This window comes from Coturnix japonica, chromosome 2, assembly GCF_001577835.2.
Source record: "Coturnix japonica isolate 7356 chromosome 2, Coturnix japonica 2.1, whole genome shotgun sequence".
NCBI lineage: Eukaryota > Metazoa > Chordata > Aves > Galliformes > Phasianidae > Coturnix > Coturnix japonica.
In genome coordinates this window covers 58,670,803-58,692,513 of record NC_029517.1, presented here as the reverse complement: position 1 = coordinate 58,692,513, position 21,711 = coordinate 58,670,803, and the positions used below count along the sequence as shown (strand labels likewise).

Sequence of the window (21,711 nt, the reverse complement as noted above, 5' to 3'; positions counted from 1 at the left end):
AAAATTAATGTAATTGAATTTAAAAGACTTTGAACATAGTATACAGTTTAAACTGTAGAACTGACTGTTGACTATATTTTTAACTAAAGCTTTCACTCTCATTTTTCTCAAACCATACACACCATTAAGTTTGGGGACAAATTAGCTTAATCCAATGGTCTGTGGGGCATTGTGTTGTCTTATACATACATTTTAGTTTTGGCTTGTTTTAACACAGCTCAGAGTTTAACAACATTTTATTGCTCTTACCATGCTTTGGCCTTTTCACATGTTCTTCTCCCTCCTACACACACTTCTTTACTTGTCTCATGTCTTTTTTTGGCAACCTGGAGCCAGATACAGTATTGTAATTCTCCCTCAGAAAAGTAAGAGTGGCTGTTTCTTGCATAATTCTTTCAAAGGAAGGGGTACAGAAGGGAGAAAAGAACAGAAGATTTCAAAGGGGGCTAGCCAAAATCTATTGCTTGTCTGTTCTGATTTAGTAACGTGATTTCAATCTTTTAAAGTCAGATACTTCGTCATATTGTTTAATAAGTGAATCATATAAAGACTTTCACAGAAAAAGAAAGTTTGGGGAAAAATTGGAGAAGCTAATAGTGAAATATTTTCACAGAATAAATGAAAATAGGGTTGCATTTTGAACTAGTTTTTCAACTCATTATATTTATCTGATTAATCTTCCTCATGCTTCAGAATCTTAAATGTTCAAGTGAACGTGAAGAGACTTCAAGTTGCACAGCCACTGTTCTTCTGGAGGAACTTCCCTTATTTGCATGCTTCTTCTCTCTTTCAGTCTTTTCAGCCCTGTTCTTTTTACCATTTCATAGGGTCTCTTATCTGAGAAAGATGTAAAATCTCTTTAAATTTTTGCATAATTGAAAGTAGTCATATCACTGGTATACTGAAGGGAAATTTTACTATCAAAACCCCAGGAACACTGAAGGAACGCAGATGAGTGAGAATTTAATACTGACTAAGTTTACCAGAAGCATATGAAGAGACTATTTGAGATTCAAAGATTAGTAAATATCATCCAGTGATGAAATCTATTTTACAGTGGGGTAGATACAGATGACTCCTTCTGTCTTCTGAATTTCTATTTGTATTTAGTTTTACCTAAACAAATTAAGTATAAACCTGACAGAAAAAGAAAAAAATGATAAGAAGTGGTGATTGAACTCAGAATGATTTATCAAGGCAATATGCTCCACTCTGTGCACTGCCGAATGATCTTAGCTGCTGTGAAATAAGGAAATGTTATGAATTTCAACAAAGATTGGGTGTGTAATCACTGCCTCCAATGGATGCCAGCAGAAAAACCTTCAGGAATGAAAAGAAAGGAAGAAGAAGAGGGGTCAGAAGAGACTTGATTCCAGAAAGACTTCATAAAACATAAAACTGAAGTACAGTCTGTCTTGCAATAAAAACAATATTGCCTTAACCTTTTGGTGCACTTTCTGCTTTTCCGTATCTTACCTCCTACCCACTCATTTTCAGAAGCATCTTCTCTTTCCTCCCCTTTAGTAGCTATCTGTGAGTTACAGCATGGCCTCAGATTTCTACCCTTCCCTCTCTGGTTGCTGTTACACCTACACTTTTTCCATTTTGTCCTACTTTTAATGTATATTTTATTTACAGCTCACATTGCAAAACCTTTTACCCGAATTGTGTAATACTGTTTTCATTAGAAGTACCTCTTCCTTTGTGAATGAATAGCATGTTTTGTTTTTTTTTGTTTTTTTTGTTTTTTGTTTTTTGTTTTTGCCTTTTTCCCCTGTAGTAGTCACTGTGTTGTATTTACATCATGAAAAATATATTGAGAATGCAGCCATTATACATACTGCCTAATATAAATAATGTTGCCTGTTTTATTACTACAAAATTCAAGATGGCATGAACATGATCAGAGCCTTTCCCTTTTATAAGTGCACACTACCTTGTACTGAACTGGTGTGTGCACCTGCCTTCAAAGCAGAAGACAGACCTACAGCTGCCAGGGAGTAGCACCTTCTAAAGCTCAAGGAAGTGTTGTGCAAAGATACCTTGCACATCCCTCCAGTTTGTGGGATTCTTCTGTACCTGGATGATCTCCTAATATTGATTGGAGTAGAAACAATGTACCCATAGAGCAGCCAAAATAGTGAAGAAGCACTAATGAAGTGAAAAACCTGGAGACATTACTCATAATTTTTATCATCCCACCATTTTCCTATTAAAAAAAAAAAAAAAAAAAAAAGTATATTTTTGGAGATACCCAAAATTGAAGGCTTCACTGGGATAACAGAGCATCAGAGATACACAGCTGTAGCTGTCTCTCAGTAGTTTTTCTTTTTGCTTTCCCATGTACTTACTGAAACAAAAATTATAATAAGCATTTTTATCCATAGACCTGCTGAAGTAGATTGACTGTGAAATGCACATGCTCATTTAAACTTCTTTATACAGTTTTTTTAGTTGAGGTACAGCAATTGGTCCTGTTTGGCGTTTGGATTCTGATTTTTGATTTTCAAAGTATTAGGCTGAATTCTACATTCAGTTTCACATATGCAAATATAGTCGTAATGAGTGTGCAGCATTCCCATAGAAGACTAAGTTTACTCAGGAAACTATTTAAGTGCCACTGAAATCAATGGAAAGGCTCAGGCAGATGTCTGTACAAATTCTATCAGTCCCTTAATCATTTCAAATGGAATATAACGATGACATAGTTCTCATTAGAAAAATCATACTGTGAATATGGGCCTGCTGAGCTCATCAGTGGTAGGACTAAAACAATAATATGGGCATAAAGAAAAGGGAATAATTTACTTAGGTTTCTCGACTGGTTATTTTAGGTAAACTCATCTTTTGTTATTATAAGGTTTCTCTGTAAGAGTAGAAACATTCCTCCTTCCACTAGTTACTGAACCCAAAGACCTAATGATATTTCCTAATTAGAAACTGGCATCATGATCCATCTTTCTAAAAAGGAAATGTTGGCACTAAATTAATTACATTACATTACACTTCACAGCATTTTATACTATTGTATTCATGCCTATAACAGACATCTAGTTGGTATAGAAAGTGACTGCAAAGGCACTGTTCTTAGCAGCCCGGTTGCAAATGTTTAGGTTATGTCAGTTGCTAAAACTGTTATTAGCAATCAGAATTACCAGAAGCCCACGAAAAATGCCAAGGACTTAAATCACTTTAGTTTTCCTATTTTGATAAGTAATGTCTTATTCTTTGATTGAAGATGGTATTTCAAACAACTGATTATATTCTGAATATTGCACACTGGTAGCATAGAAGGAAGCAGTGGTTACTCCTACCCAAACATAATGTACCTGGTAGCAGAAAGTTTCATTTGTCTTGCTTGCAAAACCACGTTTTTGTGAAAGACCTGAACATTATTAACAATAACTCCTGAAATACCCTTTGCAACTTTACATTATGTTCTCTTTCAGGTACAATGACAAGTCCATCATTATCAATATCTGGAAGTGATACTGCTGCATTTAGTACATGGGGAAATCACCTACGCTGTCCCTTCTTTCAACTTAATATCATTTTTCACCATAATGGTACTGGATAGTTTTACTTTCTTCAATCAATATGTGCACACAAATGGTACTGAACTGCCAGTGTAGATAATTATGGTAAATCTTTTCTCCAGATAATTCAAAGGTTATGGGCATTCCCTTCCCCTTATCATTAAAACTGAAAACAGATCAAACTGAGCCGGTAACTTGACTCTCTGTATTTAAGTCTCAGTTAATAAGAGGGTCCCTAACAAAGCCCTCCTCTCTGAACCCTCCCACTGCATTCACTTGCAAATCACTGTATAGCTGGCAAAGCCGGCATCCCCCCAGCCCCAAACCTCCTCATCTGAGCACTGCGGCTCTATCGGCAGCAACATCTCTCTCAGTGAGGGACGTTTCTTATTAATCAGGACCACTGAATGGAAACCAATCAGATAGAGATTCCCTTTGGCTTCATCTCCCCGCCTGCCTGAGTTAAAAGCGATACTGGGAGAGAGTCTGCCTTAGTTAGATGTAAGCGCACACAGCGCTGGAGATACAGTGCTAGACAGAAGGGAGGAAGCAGGTAAAGAAGCAGCACTGGATGGGCAGAGCTGGGCTCATGCTGCAAGACATGGTGAGTAGATTAACTTTATGTAACAAAGAAATGTCTATAGAAAAAAAAAAAAAAAAAAAAAAAAAAGCAGACGTTTTCTTTAAAAAGGCTAAAATGTTAAAGATTCGTTACAGATTCCTTTTAGGGAGGGGGTGGGGGGAAAGAGTCAGAAGAGCACTTTTGAGAAAGAAATTAAAATATTTGCTGAAATCTAAACTACTGTTGTATATATGACAATTTCTTGTGTATATGAGAAATCTAGCAAAGGATATATTATCTGGCAGTACTGTTAAACAGTATTACTCTCATTCAGATTTTAACAGCAATATAACAGTGACAGTATAATCTAACTTTTGTGCAGAATACTCTTTTACCTGTCCAGATAGAAGCTACAACCCTTTTCTTTCTGTCATCTTTGTTTTTACTGAAAACTCAGTTAAAAAGAATAAAAAATGAATAAGTTTTTAGTACCAATATGAATGAAGTGATGATGCTTTATTTTTATTTTCTTTGGTTGTGGTAATGAAATTATTTTTCTTTACATGACGGGTGAAGTAAAAGCTTGCCATTCAGAATGTTTGAGTTCTGAGGCAGATGTTCCTCTGAATGTTCAGAGCAGTAAGTCAAAGTCAACAGGCTTAAAGTGTAAGGCTGTTTTCCAGAAGCACTATCAACAATACCAGTCTAGTGTTTATAAACAGAGACTAGGAGAAAAAACAAGGCAGAAAGCATAAAAGGCCAAAGTGACCACTTGATTTTGAAGTAATCAGCAGAGAGCAACTGCCCAGTGAATGACATTTTATTTTTTCTTTCCACATGCAAGAGACATGCAGTCACATCCATTCAGTTTCACTGACAGATGAGCTTCAAAGAATGATGCATAAGAACCATAAAGAAATCTATATCCCCCTGCAATTGTATGGTAATGTGCATACAGTAGTAGCCACTCGCCATCTCAGAAACAGATTTATGCAGCAGGTGAGAACAGTAAAATGATTGTTTGGTTAGGATACTTTCCATACGCGAAAGTAAGATCAGTCTCACTCTGATTAAGTAATATATTACTTAAATCACAGTAAGTTTGTGCTCCATTGTTGAGTACTAAACTAGTTTCTTATGATAAGAGCAAATATGGATAAAAAGGCAAATGTAATACTTTTAATAGTGAGATCAAATGTCTTTTTTAATAAATAATATTGGTGATAAGACTTGCTAATGATAGCTTTATAAAGATCACTGCTTCCAACTCATTTTGTACAACTAAAATTTTCTTCCAAAAAGTGAGAATAGACTAATTAAATATGTAGGTGTCTCATTACATTTTTTTTTTTTCTGATTACTGTGAATTCTACAGGATTATGTTAGTTTGTAATATAGGTATATTGCTAACTATGAGTGAATTTTGCAGATAAAGTGCATAATCCTGTCATTTATCCTTTACTATGTAATAATATGACTTAAAGATTAAATATGCTGACAGATAATGGCATTTCTGTTAGCAAAGATGTAAAACTTCTACATGATCATATTATATAATCAAATGTTTATGGTAATACATATATACATATTAATGTTAGATAAACATGCTTGTTTTAAAATCATGAAACGCATATGTTTATTGTGATATACTAAAGTTGTACCTAAAATACTTGTCAAGCCTTTAGTCCTGATGTGGAGATTTCAACAGTAATTTTTTTGTTTGCTTATTTGTGTGAGAAAATTTCCAGAGGCTACATTACAGTCATTATTACAGAAAAAATAAATGTGTTGCATAAATATCACCAAAACACAGAAAGCAGTTTGGAAATGCAATTTGGAGAGAAATGGCAGAGTGAAATAGTGCTGCCATATGCCTTGTACAGACTCATGGTCTGAGTGCTTCAGGCTTTTAACTGAAGCACACAATTTTCACACTAGTTTGAAGAAGTGACCATTCTAGAAATGTCCTCCTCTCCAGAAAGAAGCTCATTTGGGATGATGTGCACTCTCCCCTTGCCCAGCTTCTGCTCCACTAGGATGGAGTGCAGTGCAGTTTGCATTAAGTTGGCAGGGATGCACTCCAATCATCGGATCAGCCAATGGGGATGATTTAATTCCCTATACCTGCCAATCAAAATCCACTATTTTAAATGTTATTACTGACAGTGTTGTGGAAAGAACTACACAACTTAATTCTGACATTTGCTTGTGCCCTGGTGTCAGGAATTTTTTTCTGTAACCCAACAAGATGGCTTTCATGGAATCTACTGGCAGAAGCCTGAGAGGTGGAGGTCAAAAGTAACAGGACTCACAATTTCCTTTAACGATGAATTTGTTCAGAAGATAAACTAAGTTAGACGGATGTCTCCTGATGCTGTCCTAATCTTGATGAAACAAGACACACAAAGGAGCAAATACTACTTAGGAGTTTTGATGTAGAGTAAATCACACGTGCACACACAGTCTTTTACCTTTTCTTTAGGGATAAACGGGCATATTTTTCTGCTCCCTCTCTCCCAACTTCTTTCATTTCTGGAGACTCTTCTGGAAATAAAAACTCATTACTGGACATTAAAAAAATAAATAAAAATAATTAAAAAAATATTGTTCTTATGATAAAACTGGGTTTCACAGACCAGGATACATCAGGCCATATAAAATATATTATTTTATAGGTTTCTTTCATTCAGTCAAGGCCATTTAGCTGTATAAGGCAACTGAACCAAAAGCATAGACAAAAATGTCTCTCCCACTCATCTCAGAAAGCCTTCTGAATTTCTAAGGCTTGCAGCAGGTGTTACATGCAAATGTTATCTGCAGAAGCACAAATATTTGAACATGAATAGGGATGTCTGAGTGAAAGCTAGCTGCATTCTGTATGTGAGTGAGAGTTTATGAAAAGTCATTTGTTGTAAAAGATCCTAAATTTTGCTAAAAGGGGGTGGGGGAGGGAGGAAAATAATGCAAGAGGAAATGGCTTTCAGCTACGAACAAAAAGAATTCTCATAAAAGCAGTCAAGTGTCATTTTAATAACTTTCTCCTTTTGTCTCTTAAACAAATATTAAATCTTTGAGTGACAAAAGACAAGTTGCCGTCCTGACACCCAGCAACTGATCATGTTAAAACCTCCAGTGGCACCAGGCCTACCTGCCTGGCATGACTTAACAGGAGGGACCATTCCTGATCAGATCTCAATATGTGTTTACAGCACAAAATTCTAGCAAAACTGAATGTGACTTACTTGAAGGAAAATCTTCTTTCTAACTTCAGGGAAAACAGAACAATGCTGTGTATATAATGTAGCTTCTAAAAAAGGGGATAATAGAAAGCCAAGTGTATTATTTTTAACTTTAATTCCATAATCTCAGAAATGGAGGCTGATAAGGTTATCTTCATTCCACAAGGAGGAACTGCTGTGCAGACGGTTCAGGTGATGAGCTCTCAGCAGCTTTGTGGGAGTGCCCCTGCTTTCACAGTCCTCAAACTTCTCCATGTGACTGTTTCTAAAACATGAAAATAAATATGTCTTGAGTACCTAAAAAATACTGAAGTTTCTAACATTACTTTCACAAAATATTTCTGCAATTGCAAAATATGGTGCCTCAAGTGATGGTCAGTATATGTCGTTGCCAGTTAAATGAAAGTTTTTATATTTAATTTTCACACTTTTTAGTAGTAATAGCAACACAAAGATGACATCAAATTATATTCAGTTTTTCCTGTCTCACATAAATGTAAATCTGATATTAAAATCTTCTGTTATGATCATGCAAATATCAGGGATGTTCGTGTAAGTACAAATTTCTAGGCATTAAATATTACTCAGGTTTCTTTGACCTCACAAATCCTAGTCAAGGGAAATAACCTCCAGCTTCATGGAAATTATGCCTGAGAAAATATTAGAGCATCGAGGCATGCATGTCATTGCTCAGAGATTCCATTTTTTCAAGAAATACTGTAAGCATTTTCCACTGCGTATAATACGTTGAGAAAGATCTCCTAAATTGCTTGTCCAAAATCAAAACATGCTCTTTATAAATGATACCTAACAAAAGATTCAGTGAAACAGGTAGAATTGTAGATAATGCTTTTCTATTTGGAGATGGAAACAGGCCTTTTCATCATTATGAAACAAACTACACAACATTTCTCATAAGGAGTGCTGTCAATTTGTTTATTCTTTAATCATTCAATTGAAAGCAATTAATAATGCATAAAAGCAATATATCTAGCAATACATATAAACCCTATTATATTTATCTGTTAATTTCTGAAAATAATGATCAATTAGATTGATAATTAGGAATCAAGAGTTTGATATTTATTTTTGGAACTTCTTAAAAAGAAATTCAATAAAACATCAAAATATACAAGATAAAGGAAATTTATAACATGAGATAATCTTCCATTTTCATCTTAAGATCTTACTAAAATAATTGTTCTTTACATTCTCCATCTTCCATTATTTGCTCCTGTGGAGATGAGAATGAGGTAAAGCAAAAACAGTGTGTGCTGAGAAGGGGGACATTAATCCAACAATACCCGTTTTGGAAGAAAATGTAGACACATTATAAAATAAAATTTACATGTAAATATCCAAAAGTTACAGATTACAAGATTTCATCAGTAAACTGCTTGTTTACTGTTGTATGAACTTAAAAAATGAGAGTAACCCCAGTTCATGAACAGAATTCTGACATATGTATATGCATGCATGTATGCATATGCATAAACGTAGACATAATTCAGGAAAATTATGAGAGTAGGTTAAAATGACTTTGCTTAAGTCTTGACTACAAATTTCTGACTGAATTTTCTTACTTGTGTGCATTGTTTTTTATTAGAATACTTTCATGTGACTTACATTTTTCTTTATCATGATCCTTTATAATAATGTATTCAGGCACTAAATGGGAAACTGTTGAATAAACTTTCTTTTTTTCTCTTCTGACTTGAAGGAATGGGTGCAGACTGTGGGGCATTTCAAGGAAATGATTCTGCTTTCTCTGTTCTGCAGGAACAGAGAAAATATCAGGCAAATATAGGAATTACAAAAATAATATTTTTAGTTTTAAACCACTTTTAAGAACTGTTTGTGCTTGTGCCAGGTTCTGGAGTCCTTACGGAGTGAGTAACATTTTGTATTAAGACTAGTCCCACTGAAGCCATTAAATTACTTTTGTTCGTTTCCCTTACTCAGAGTGAAAATGAGTGCTGAATCTGTGTTTTTATAATGATTCTATCTGATTAAAAATATATAGATATTTTTTCTCAGAATAAAAATAAGAATGCTGCATTATAGAAAATATTTTCTCATTTCCTGTAAGATGTGCAATAATCCTTACATTAACTTCCCAAGTGTGAAAGGAAATTTCATCTCTAATGAGAATTCAGACTTATTGAAAAATGGAAATATATTTTAAAATCCATGTAGACTCTTCCTTCCTTGCAATTATGTGCATCCCATGGATAATCAGCAAATGACTATTTCCAATTTTACAATATGTACTCTATTTCCTAACAAAGATACATATTTGAATTACATTCCTATGTGTCCAAAAAATAAGACGCTAAGCAAAACCTCTTATGTTCTAAAGAAAAAGAATTAGCCTCTTAATTATCCTTCAGGGATAATTCTCTACATATGATAATGAAGATATTCCGTTGTTAAGTAGTAGTTATATTAGTAGCAGTAACAGAAGTTGCATCAATGCTGAGAACTCATACATGACTTTAAGTAAGTGTTTTGCAAGGTTATAAAAGAATGGATCATATTTTAATTTAATCCAAAATTATGATGTTGCCTTACCTTCTATTCATAACCCCACCAACAAATATTTTCTACTAATGAAGGCTAACCATCCCTGCAGCAGAAAACACAACGTTCAATTTAGAAATATTAGTAATGCATTTAATGCACTTCACACAACTTTCTAAAGGCTATTAAAAGAAGTTCTCCAAAATCCTGCTGCAGCTACTTTAAGCTACAAAAATCTGCTGGTTGAGAATATTTCCTTCCTTGAAGTTCTGATTCAGAAAGGAGGAAAACAAAAAAAAACTATGGAAGGCAAAAAANTTCAGAAAGGAGGAAAACAAAAAAACACTATGGAAGGCAAAAAAAGAGTATACTAAGAACTGGTTGAATTACATAATGCAACAACGTTTTTCACAGAAAAAAAAAAAAAAAAAAAAAAAAAAAGGAAAAGAAAAAAGAAACAAGATATAAAACAAAAGATACTTGTTCATCTACTGTGACACAGATCTGAAAAGTCTGAAAATAATAAATAGTAGCATAGGAGTGTGCTCAATGTCATTATACATCCAGATGTGTATCTACTAACATTGCTGAAACAAAGTTTCATCAAAGTACCCTCTCAAAATATTTGTTTGTCATTTGAATTTATACTCATCCAATTTTTATTTACATTTTAGTCTACACTAATCTAACTGTCCCTAAATACATCTCTACAGTCCTATGAAACTCCTGAATATGTAGAGACCTTGATGTTCATTTCTGTCTCTAGCACACTTAGGTTCTAATTCATAATGCTTTCCTGAAACTAAGGAATTACATGATGAACAGATTTTTTTTAAAACTACTTTTAAGGTTTATAATTAATAGGCATTTGATTGATTAAATACTGAAACTCACTGCTATACATAGACACAGGGCCATTTAACTACTTACAAACTGCATGTGATATATGAATGATGATTTCAAAGAAATCATACATTTAAATTTTAAATGTATTTTTACATTTTAATGTAAAAATTTAAAATTTTCTAGAAACTGCAAATAAGACCAGATATCTCTTGCATAGTTTGTGAACATATTTGTATGTGTAGCACACTAGGGGTAGAATATGCTCATATTTTGAGTCTTGAGAAGGGCTAAGTCAAGATTTAAGCCATACCTAGTGAAGAATTATGTTTCCATATGTCTCCAGGTTTTATAATAGGAAAAGGATCTCAACATCTTTTCAAAAACAGTGTCAATGTTTTTGATAGTCAGGAAACCAAACATACTCAGGATTAGTGATACTTATATGAAAATGTAGGTCATTTCAAACAACAGCTGTGTACCTCAGCTGAGAACTTTACTAGAACCTTCGGATGGAGATCTCGGACACTACAGAATCACAGCAGAGACAGTCATTGTAGCAACTATGTGTAAGTGTTAAGGAAAATATCAAAAGCTACTACAAGGAAACCTACCATCCTGATAGAAAGAATCACAGAATCGTACAGTCCTTAGAATGGGATCTTTAAAAGTCATGTAATCCAACTCCCCTGCAAAAGCAAGGATGTCCACAATTTGACCAGGCTGCCCAGGGCCTGATCCAGCCTCATCTTGAAAATCTCCAAGGATGAGGCATCCACCATGTCTCTGGGTAATCTGTTCCAGTGCCTCACCACTCTCACTGTAAAAGACTTTTTCCTTATATCTAACCTAAATCTACACTCTTTAAGCTTGAAATCATTCCCCTTCTTCTATCACACTGACTCTGCTAAAGATTCTGTCCCCTTCTTTCCTGTAGGTTCCCTTTAGATACTGAAGGGATCACCTTGCAGCCCTAGCTCTCTCAGCCTGTCCTTGTAGGAGAAGTGCTGCATCCCTTGGATCATTTTTATGGCCTTCCTCTGGACAGTCTCCAGCTCCAAAACACAGTACTACAGTAAGGCTTCACCCACACAGAGCAGAAGAGCAGGATCACCTCCCTCAACCTGCTGACCACAATTCTTTTGATGCAGCCCAGGATACAGTTGACTTTCTGGGTTGTGAGGGCACACTGCTTCACATCCACCAGTACACCCAGATTCTTTTCAGTGGGACTTCCCCCAATCCTTTAATCCTCTTGATTGTACTGGTAATGTACTAGACCTGGGTGCAAGACTTTGCACTTGAATTTGCTGAAACTTATGAGGTTCACCTGGGCCCATTGCTCAAGCCTGTCTAGGTCCCTCTGGATAGCATTCCATCCCTCTGGTGTGTCATCTGCACCCCACAGCTTGGTGTCATTTGTTCTCTGGCAAAAGATGGAAGGAATTCTTCCTTTCCAAAATTCCATGAGTAAATTTATGAATGCAGAGAAGTAAAAAGATTTATGTAAATCAGCATAATGTTTAGGGTTATCTGATCTTTTTGTTATTGTTGTTGTTGTTTTTGTTGTTAATATGAATTATTGTGAGCTACTGATCCACAGGCGAAAACAAAATTAACTACTATAGGATGTTGTAGTTTTCTATGTGATTTCTGTGCCTGTGGCATCAAAATAATTTATTTGTCCAGTCTGAGACCTGACATCTGCAAATACATGCTTTTAAGGAACATAAGTAGGGGGGACATTGCTCTAGAATAGAAAATGAGTCCTTCACCTCAAGTTGATTCGCACACATTAAATTTCATGCTAGTCAGTCATACTAGTCATACTTAGAATTTAGTAGACAAGAAATAAAGAAATAATAATATTTTACTGCTTGTGACAACATGAACACATATACATACCTATATTTATGTATCTATATAATTATTGATATCAATAGAAATATGAATGTATATGTCTCTATATTTCTATATATCTACATTACTATTTATATATCCGTCTATACCTACCACGATAATAGTATCCATATCAACATAGGTATATAGATATGGACACAGTATATATGGACATTGCATATACTATGTTATGGACAGCACCATTGTTAGGAAACTCATGCATATACTTGCCTTGTAAATTGGTATAGATTTTAGCAAGCATTAGGTGAGTTATGAAGTTTATATTCAGTGGGTTGGTAAGAGATTTGCAGACAGTTTCAAATTTGTGTCCTTTGTCAACACATCCTCTGACAATAAACACAACAAACCAGTAAACATCAGCTGAAATCAAAGTGAAACTGCTTCTCTGCCTACACTATCAATGCAGAAGGAAAATCTTGAAAGAATAAAGAATTTCTTTTTCAGTCAGTAAATTCATATTGAGACCAGAATTCTGTGGAAAGAGAATTGAAGTCTAAATAATGTAAATACAGTAGTGTAGCATTACTGATAACTTTCAATGAAGCATCAATTTTTACTCTGTCACCCTTACAGTTTCTACCTGCTAACATATATTATAAAATTCCTACTGACAAAAAGTTTGAACAACTAGTTCAAGATGGGATTTTTGGCTTGTCTCGCTGTTTCTTAAATTGAGAGGTAGTCATTTGGGAAACCAGGGATATTACTGCAACAGTGCAGTTTTCATAACAACTTCAGCCTTACTGTCAGATCATCTAAATCATCATATACAAGATAGATAGAAAAAAAAATTATCTTTTTTGTCTTTATTATATATCACTCTACAATGCAAATATAAAGTAGATTTCTTCTTACTAGTTCAATTGTTTGTTCCTGAAGTTTTTGGCAAATCAAGTGATGATTGTTTTAAATAGAACTTTCCACACCACTGTTGGCAATATGAAGGGAACAAGGAAAATAAAAGCATGCCCTCTCACCATTCCTTGTAATCTACCATGGTTACTTCTGAGGCATACTAAGTGAAACAGAATCCAACATTTATTATTTGAAAGATAAATTAGAAATCTGTAGATGTTAAGCTTTAGATAAAAAAGTTTGTCATTGTGTGTAATTACAACCTTTATTTAAAAGCAATTGTTTCCTCAGATGTGGTAACAAAACAGTATGTACCAGTCAACAGATGAAGAAGAGTTATTTTCTCTATATATACAGTGGTGTTAACCTCTGGAGATAGCATGGATTTCAATTCTTTTTTTTTTTTAATGGAATAAATGGATTTTTTTCATATAATATGTTTAACTACTGCGTCTGATAATTAATCAGCCTTAATACTTAACCAACCGTATTCATTAATGCTAGGAACAGAGGTTAAAACTTGCCATTTATCTCATTCAGAATTTAATAAGAAGTATTACTCAGTGTTCATTTAGTTTAGTTTCTGCACTTTCGTGAAATTCCCTGTGAAATAATTTCAAGCATAGAGTAAAAATATTAATTATTTAAATGCAAGGACATATGTATAATTTACTATGTATATGAGTGTATATGCATAGGTCGCTTTGAAAATAATGTGTCCTATTTTATTACCATGGAAACTACAAAAACAACAAAAAGCACAATAATACTGTTTGATAGAGCAAATTCTCTAATAGTACTAGTAATGTAATAGCTACAAAAAGGTATTTTTCAATGTAGTCACCAACATTATATATACTTTTTTATCAGCAGTGATCTACTGTCTGTATGTCTCACTCGTAAAAATCTGCTCCAGCAGAGATAAATATGTAATTTAAAAGTTAAAGTTGATTTATTAGTGAGAGTTAGATACATTATGATTTCATCTACTAGTGAGCAGAAGTAACCCAGGTACCCAGCAGTCTTAATCTGTCTAATGCTCATTACAAATAATTGTTGAATTATGTTAGTGTCGCACCATTTCTAATATTTATCTTTTCTCATTGTTTGCAAGGTAGAGAGCCTGGCTTCATTGCCTTCATTAGCACTTGCCTTTCTTGTGCCTTGCTGTAATTTGACTATTGATGTTTGCGGTACCAGAGAGGTTTGAATAAATCAGTGGACAGTGGAGAGTGCAGAGGTTTCTGAATGGTGAGCCATTCCAAGGGAAGTGAGGAACAAAGGTGACATCCTTTGCCGTGGATGTGAAAACCTCTTACTGTTGCTCTGGAGACACAATCAAGTGTAGAGAAAGATCCTTTCTTGCATTCCAAATTATACTGAGCACTTGTCCAAAATAATTGATGCCACCATCATTTTTATCTTAACACTATATGGATATTTAAGTGATCAAAGATTAATGTCTTAACAACCACTAACATTTAAGAGATCTTTGAGAAAGACTAGGAAAAAAAAAGAAAGCCTAAGGTACAATCCAGCCTACGTTCATGAATTCATATCACTACTAATCCCACAGCTTGTCATCCTAAAAGGGCAGACATTACCCAGACCACCTGTATTGTATGTAATTTTTCAATTACATTTATGTCCATCAATAGTGACTTCCTATAATAATTAATTGAATAATTAACTAACTAATAGAAATGTTAATAATATTTCTACATTATTCTAGTCTGGAAAATACCATCTGTTCTTTAAAGAGAAGGTCAATTTATCATCTGCAAATTAAAGAAACTGAACTTGGTGCTCAGAGGATAACACAGCTCTAAACAGCTGACTGGAAATGTAGTGTGGGTGGATTTTACCTTGTGAGTCAGCAGATTTTTCTGCAGAAACACATAAAAAAAAGAATGTAAACAAAATAAACAAATGAAAAAAAAAAGCCTATTGCAAGCAAGTTCAAATCTGTCTTACAAAATCCCACTTTATGTTTATGTCTGTTAAGTGTGAAAAATTTACCTACTGCATTTCAACAGATACAAGGTTTATTAAAAAGCAATTAAAACAATGAAAAACACATGGCCTTGGTAAACATGTGTTGAACACTTCAAACACAAAAGGCAAACAAATGGTTGTGAAAGGACTTGAGAATGGAGAACTCATTCAAGGTTGGGATTTTTATGTCATTAATTAAAAATAAAAATAAAAATCTTCAAATCTGAAGGACAAGAGAATAGATAAGATGACATGAGCAGCACATTATTAGAAATGACAACTTTTAAACATTCTAATTTTAATGCAAAAATGTTCAAAACTTCTATAAATTCTATATCAAGTTAAAGGTCACATTTTTCATTTGATTTCAGCAAAGTTCAAATGTTATATTTAATTTCTGCTAAGATATGCATAAACAATTTTATTGTTGAAGATCTCTTAAACTACAGATACATTAGGAAAATATTAAAGTCTTAGCTTACTGTTCATTAGAAAGTGTCACCCTTCTAACTCAAATAGATTTTCTCACTGAGTGCAGAATCAAATACTGAAATTAAGTCTTGAAGAAATACGAAGAACTGAGAAAATGCTATGTATAAATAAGTAATGTTTTAGCATTGTGTGTAATATTTTATAATGACATGGTTCCATCTTACTAGATTAAACTGAAAGGTCAACATCATATTAGAGATCAAGAAAATTGGTATTCATGTGATTGCCTTCCAAAAGTTCCAACCACCACTCAGAAATCAGTGCAAAGCATTTCAAAGTGTTCAGTGAAAATAGCTATGTGTAAGCCCCAGTTAAAAAACATAGATCTGATGGAAAGATTAGAACAGCCTAGAGCATAGTATGACTATTCTTCAAGACATCAGTAACATTTAAACTCAGTCTTTATAAAAGGAAGATATAGAATAATGATCAACAGTGAGTAGAGAAGAGGATCTGACAGATGTAGAGGAAAAGGAGAAGCAGAGTTTTCCACATGGCTTATCATCAGCGCATACAGGAAAGCCTGAAGTGCCTGATCCACATTTGAAGAACTTCCGCCTGTGCTATGGCAAGTGAACTACGGGGAAAATGTTCAACTGCTCTGTAATCAGGAATAATGTTAAGTGATAATACATTTTTCTTTCCAGCATTTTCATACTCCTTCTCTGTTGTTGGTGCACTGAATCCATGTTAATGTGTATAATGTATATATGGATAGATACACAAAGATATAGAATATATGGAAGAGTACATGTGCAGTCTGAGGTCTGTTCTAAAAATAATGCCATTTATTACATTGGCCACCAGAATCAGAGGAGAAAGTCAGTGATATGGCAGTAGGGTTTGAACTGTGCCTTCTCTTACATTTTGTTGCTGAGTAACAGATGGCATCAGAGGGGCAGTATGACAAAATGACATCTGATATGAAAGTGCATATGAAGCAAAAGTGTATCATTGAACTCCTCCATGCTTAAAAAAAAAAATAAAAAAATCACTCACTGACATTCATCAATGCAGCTCATCCATGCAAATCAGTGGATTAGAACCAGGGAACTGTGTGCAGAGCTGGTTATCAGCTTCAACGCATTGGAAACAATGGTGGCAGCATTGGAATATCACATAGTTTGTGGAAGGTGGGTCCCACAAGTGCTCACAGAAGAAAAGAAGGAACACCATATGCAAGTTTCTCAGGATCTACTGAGTCAATATAAGACTAAAGGTGATACTTTCCTGAATTTAATCATTATCAGTGATGAGGCATGGTGTCACCACCATGAGCTAGAGTCAAAACAGCAGTCTATGGAATGGTGATGTGAGAATTCCTCATCGAAGAAAAAATTCAAGATACAACCCTCAGAGGATCAAAGGATAGGTGGTGATCTGTCTGTTTTTACTGGAACGCAGAGAAACCACCAGTTCTGATCACTACTTTTCAGAGTTAAGCCAGAGAAGACAACCCTTCTTTTGCAACATGATAGTGCTGGGACCTACGTCAGTTTAAAGACCTTGGAGAACACTGCCTATCTTGGTTTCAGTGTCCTATCACACCCACCCCACATATGGATTTAGTGCCTTCTGATTACCATCTGTTGGGCCAATGAAAGACGGACTTCATAAACAACATTTTCCTAGCAATGATGTCACCATCATAGCAGCTGTGAAACATTCAGTCACCACCACAAGTGCAGATTTTTATGAGAGTGACACAAAGGTTCTTATCCGTCACCAGCAAAAATAAATGGTGAATAGCATTTTGTAGCTGAGAATTTGCTCTATCAAACATAAGATATAAAAATAATTTCAGAATAGCTTAAGATGGGAAAATATAGGATTTTGAAAATATTCCTCATAAATTAATAGGTGATTTTATTTGATAACATAAACAGTTGTAACTGCATACCAAAAGATAAGACAGTAAATAAATACACAAAACAGATTTTAAAATCATATGCAGAGCTAATAAATATTCCATTTAAATCAGACTTAAACACAAATGTATACACCTGTTTGAGAAGCTATTGCTTTAGAAGACATTAATATGTGTATATCATTCATGAAAGTTTCATTGAAATACAGTGACTTTAATTGCAAATGGCAGACAAAATGCTGGAAAAGTACAGAAATTCCACTGAATTTAGCAGAAACCTTTTACTCTCTTAGAATTAAGCTGTAAAAGTTCTTGCAAAGACTAGAAGAATTAAAAAAGTAGTAACAATAGAAATGATATTACATACACCTGTGTGTAGCAAATATAGTACATTCATGAACGTGAAAGAAAAATCACCTTTACATAAATTAATCATTTACTGAAACAATATTAAGCGTAATTGATGGAGGGAAGAAGAATGGAAATAGTCTTGCTACACTTAACATTTGAATACTTGCTGAAATAAACACATTGAAAAATTGAAAATTTGTTGGATTCCAGATAGAAAAAAAGAAATAAATAGAAGCATGCATCACAGAGAAATCATTAGAAACTACAAATTCCATCTAATAAGTAGTTTTTTTTAAGGACACTTTTTATTTTAGTATAGGTGCAGATTAAAACAAGCTAATTAAGTACAAATTGTAATTTGAAATATAACACATATAGCAGAGGAGTAGCATGATTAAAATAAAAATAGATTAAAACTTCTACAAATGTTTTTGGTTTGGTTTGAAAATAGAATATTCAAAGTTAGCCTGATGGCACATGAAATAATTTCAGTGAATATAAATAGAAACAGCAACAACAATAAATTACCATTATTAGAAATGCCAATGAGGAATACAGAAAATAAAAATAAAACTGAAGTAGGAACTTGTATTTATAATTACAATAAAAGAACTCACAATCAAATAAATTTCACATATATTTTCAGTGCATTACCTGTTAGAATTTCAAAAATTACAAGCTAGTGTTAGTAGGTGTATTTTATTATATATATTCATCAAGGGAAATGGAACATAAAGGTCAAGAAACAGGTTTAACCTCTAGTTCATCTTTTCTTTTAAGATGACTTAATGGCAGCTGATTAAAACTTTGATTTGATTAACTAAACTTCTGTGAAAAATTATAAAATTTCATTGTAACACAATTGGGAGTAGAGTCCAATATGGAAATTAAGACATTTTTATTTTGTAGTATGTAACAAAGCTTTCAGTAATTAAATCAAAGTGTTTTTTTATTTGATTCATATTAACTAATAAGGTGTAGCATGTCACAATAAGAATGAAATGGAAAGTGCTTCAGGAAATGCTGATATTAAAACTGAAGAGAACAAATTTTAAAATATATCTACTAAGGAATTTCTCTTTTGAAAGTACTTTAAAAAAATCCTTGTGAATTTTATCATGGAATGTGAAAGACTGCAAATAATTATTTTGTGGACATAAGCAGCTACAAACAATTCTATATTTTTTTTACTTTTAGTTTTATATATATATATAGAGAGAGAGAGAGCAGATTTTTAGATGGGTAAGTCAAAAGCTGTTCCAACAATGCATATTATAACACAAATTTATCTCATGCTGTAAAGGGAGTAAGCAAAAACTCTCCAGAGAATTTCACAGGGAAGAAGTATCTGCCTATATGCTTTGTGCACTGGACTGTTTTAAGTAATAAAAGGAAAAAGGTGGAATGTTTATTCTATATGTGCTTGATTAAAATGGTTGATTTTAAAAAATAAATAAAAATAAAACAAAGAAAAAAAAGAGAAAAGAAAAAAAGAAAAAAAGAAAAAGGAAAAAAAAAAAAAAAAAAAAAAAAGATCAGTCCTCCAGTACTTTTCACTGGATCCATTCTTAAAACTTATTATAACATCGATAAATTAGGAGTTTTCCTAAAACTTACCTGCATAATGTATTATTACATTATTAGGCACTTCAGATATCAATGTGGTAAGTTCAAATTTTGGGGAATAATTCTTTTTCCCAAACTTGTTATCTGAAGTTCTACAAAAAGTAGCAGAGACTTTCAAAACACAAAAAGAAAGTACTACTATCATATAGCTGATGATTAAACATCTAGAGACAAAAAAATCATATGTGGACATCAAAATACATGAAACAACTGACCCTGGGAAAAATAAACAGTTTTTAGAGCATCTGAGCATTTATAAATCTCTTTTTAATTTCTGAATTCGCTGGTACTCGTCACCTCTGAGAAAGAGTTGAATCTAATTTTCGAGCTGAGTAACAAAAAACAGGTTCTAGACAGCAACCAAATGTTATCTACCAAATACGAGCTATAAATGGTATTTTCACCTAATTTTAAACAATTCTCCTCTGAAGAACATTCATACTTCTTTCCTGTAGCTTTTTATTCTCAAGTGTTTATATCCTCTATTCTCTCCTCTGTCTTCTCCTTTCACTTGTGCCTTTCACTTTTCTTCTTTACAAGAAAAACTTACATCGTATCTATTCTTTGATAATTTTAGATTTTATTTTATTTTATTTTATTTTATTTTATTTTATTTTATTTTATTTTATTTTATTTTATTTTATTTTCCAGTTTATAAGATAGTAAATGAATTCAGAGAAATTAAGCTCCTTCCTCAAAATTGTTATGTAAGCATCTGGTGGAACCAAAAACAAGAGAAACAACTCTGACAATGTACTTTTATCTTGTTTAAGCATATATGACTTTATTAAACTGTTTTAGTCAGCTCAAGTAATATTATTAGGATGCATGATCTAGTCCTGACCTATATTGCTTTTTCACATAAAAAGAACAACAAAAAACTCAGAGCTAGCAGCATCTTGAAGTCCATGGAAAAGGAGTAAAAGAAGCTAATCAGTTTCAACACCTCATAAAGCAAAATGATGCAGTATAATACTATGGCTCCCTCTTTTGGATAGCACACATCTACTATTCAGTACTAGGAACACTCATAATGTTCAAATATTTAAAAACAAAACAAAACAAAAAACGTAAGTCTTTCACTTTTCCTCCCTACTTAACAGCAATAAATTTAATGAATAAAGTCAGATTTTGTACAATTCTTGTGAGATGTAAATTATACTATAGATGCAGAATCTATACATTCTAAAAATAAAGACACATTTCCCAGTTAGGGCTGCAACAATGATAGTTTAAAAAAAATGTTAAACATTAGTCCATCAGTATAAATAAGAATATAAGAAAATTCTCTTATGGACTGATCTTTATTTTAGTTTTGTTATTAATACAAAATGAGGGAGAACTGTACTTAGGAAAAGCTAAGCTAGCTTACTTTTAAATAAGTGACTGGAAAGAATCAGATCTTATTCCTACATTATTTCTACATTGTTGGGAAATAAAAGTAAAAAATAAAACTATTACTGGCTTCTTTTTTAAAAATTTTCCACATGACTGTTGATTCTAGTTGAAAGTCTAGCGAATTATATACATTGATTATAAGAAATTTTGGAACATATCCTTGAAGAACTAAAACACATACAGCTATAGAATAAGTTAAAAAGAAAAGCAAACAAAGAAATGAAACAAAACAAAACAAAAAAACAACAGTGTTAAAATGTACCAGTGTGGAACAATGAACACTGATGGAGCATCAATATTCATAATTAAAAAATTTTCTTACGTAAAAGTAGTTAAAACTATTGGCTTAATGGACATAGTTATGCTTCATTCTGAATCTAAATTTTACTTTTCCAAGTTCTGGTACTACTTTTCTACATTAATATGTAGGTATAATTCCATATTGTACAACTAATTCAATTTTCTCCATGTCTCCATGCATACTGTGCTGAGTCAACTAGAAATAGA

General features: G+C 33.3%; 1 protein-coding gene across 2 annotated transcripts in view; it reads left to right on the top strand.

The window, feature by feature from the left end:
- Positions 1–3,829: 3,829 nt before the first annotated feature.
- LOC107309552 (cadherin-9-like) overlaps positions 3,830–21,711 on the top strand; it is a 92,219-nt gene continuing 74,337 nt past the window's right edge. For both annotated transcript variants that reach the window (XM_015854465.2, XM_015854463.2), the window contains exon 1: positions 3,830–4,140. The gene's annotated coding sequence lies outside the window, so the exon portion shown is untranslated. The remainder of the gene's footprint in view (positions 4,141–21,711) is intronic.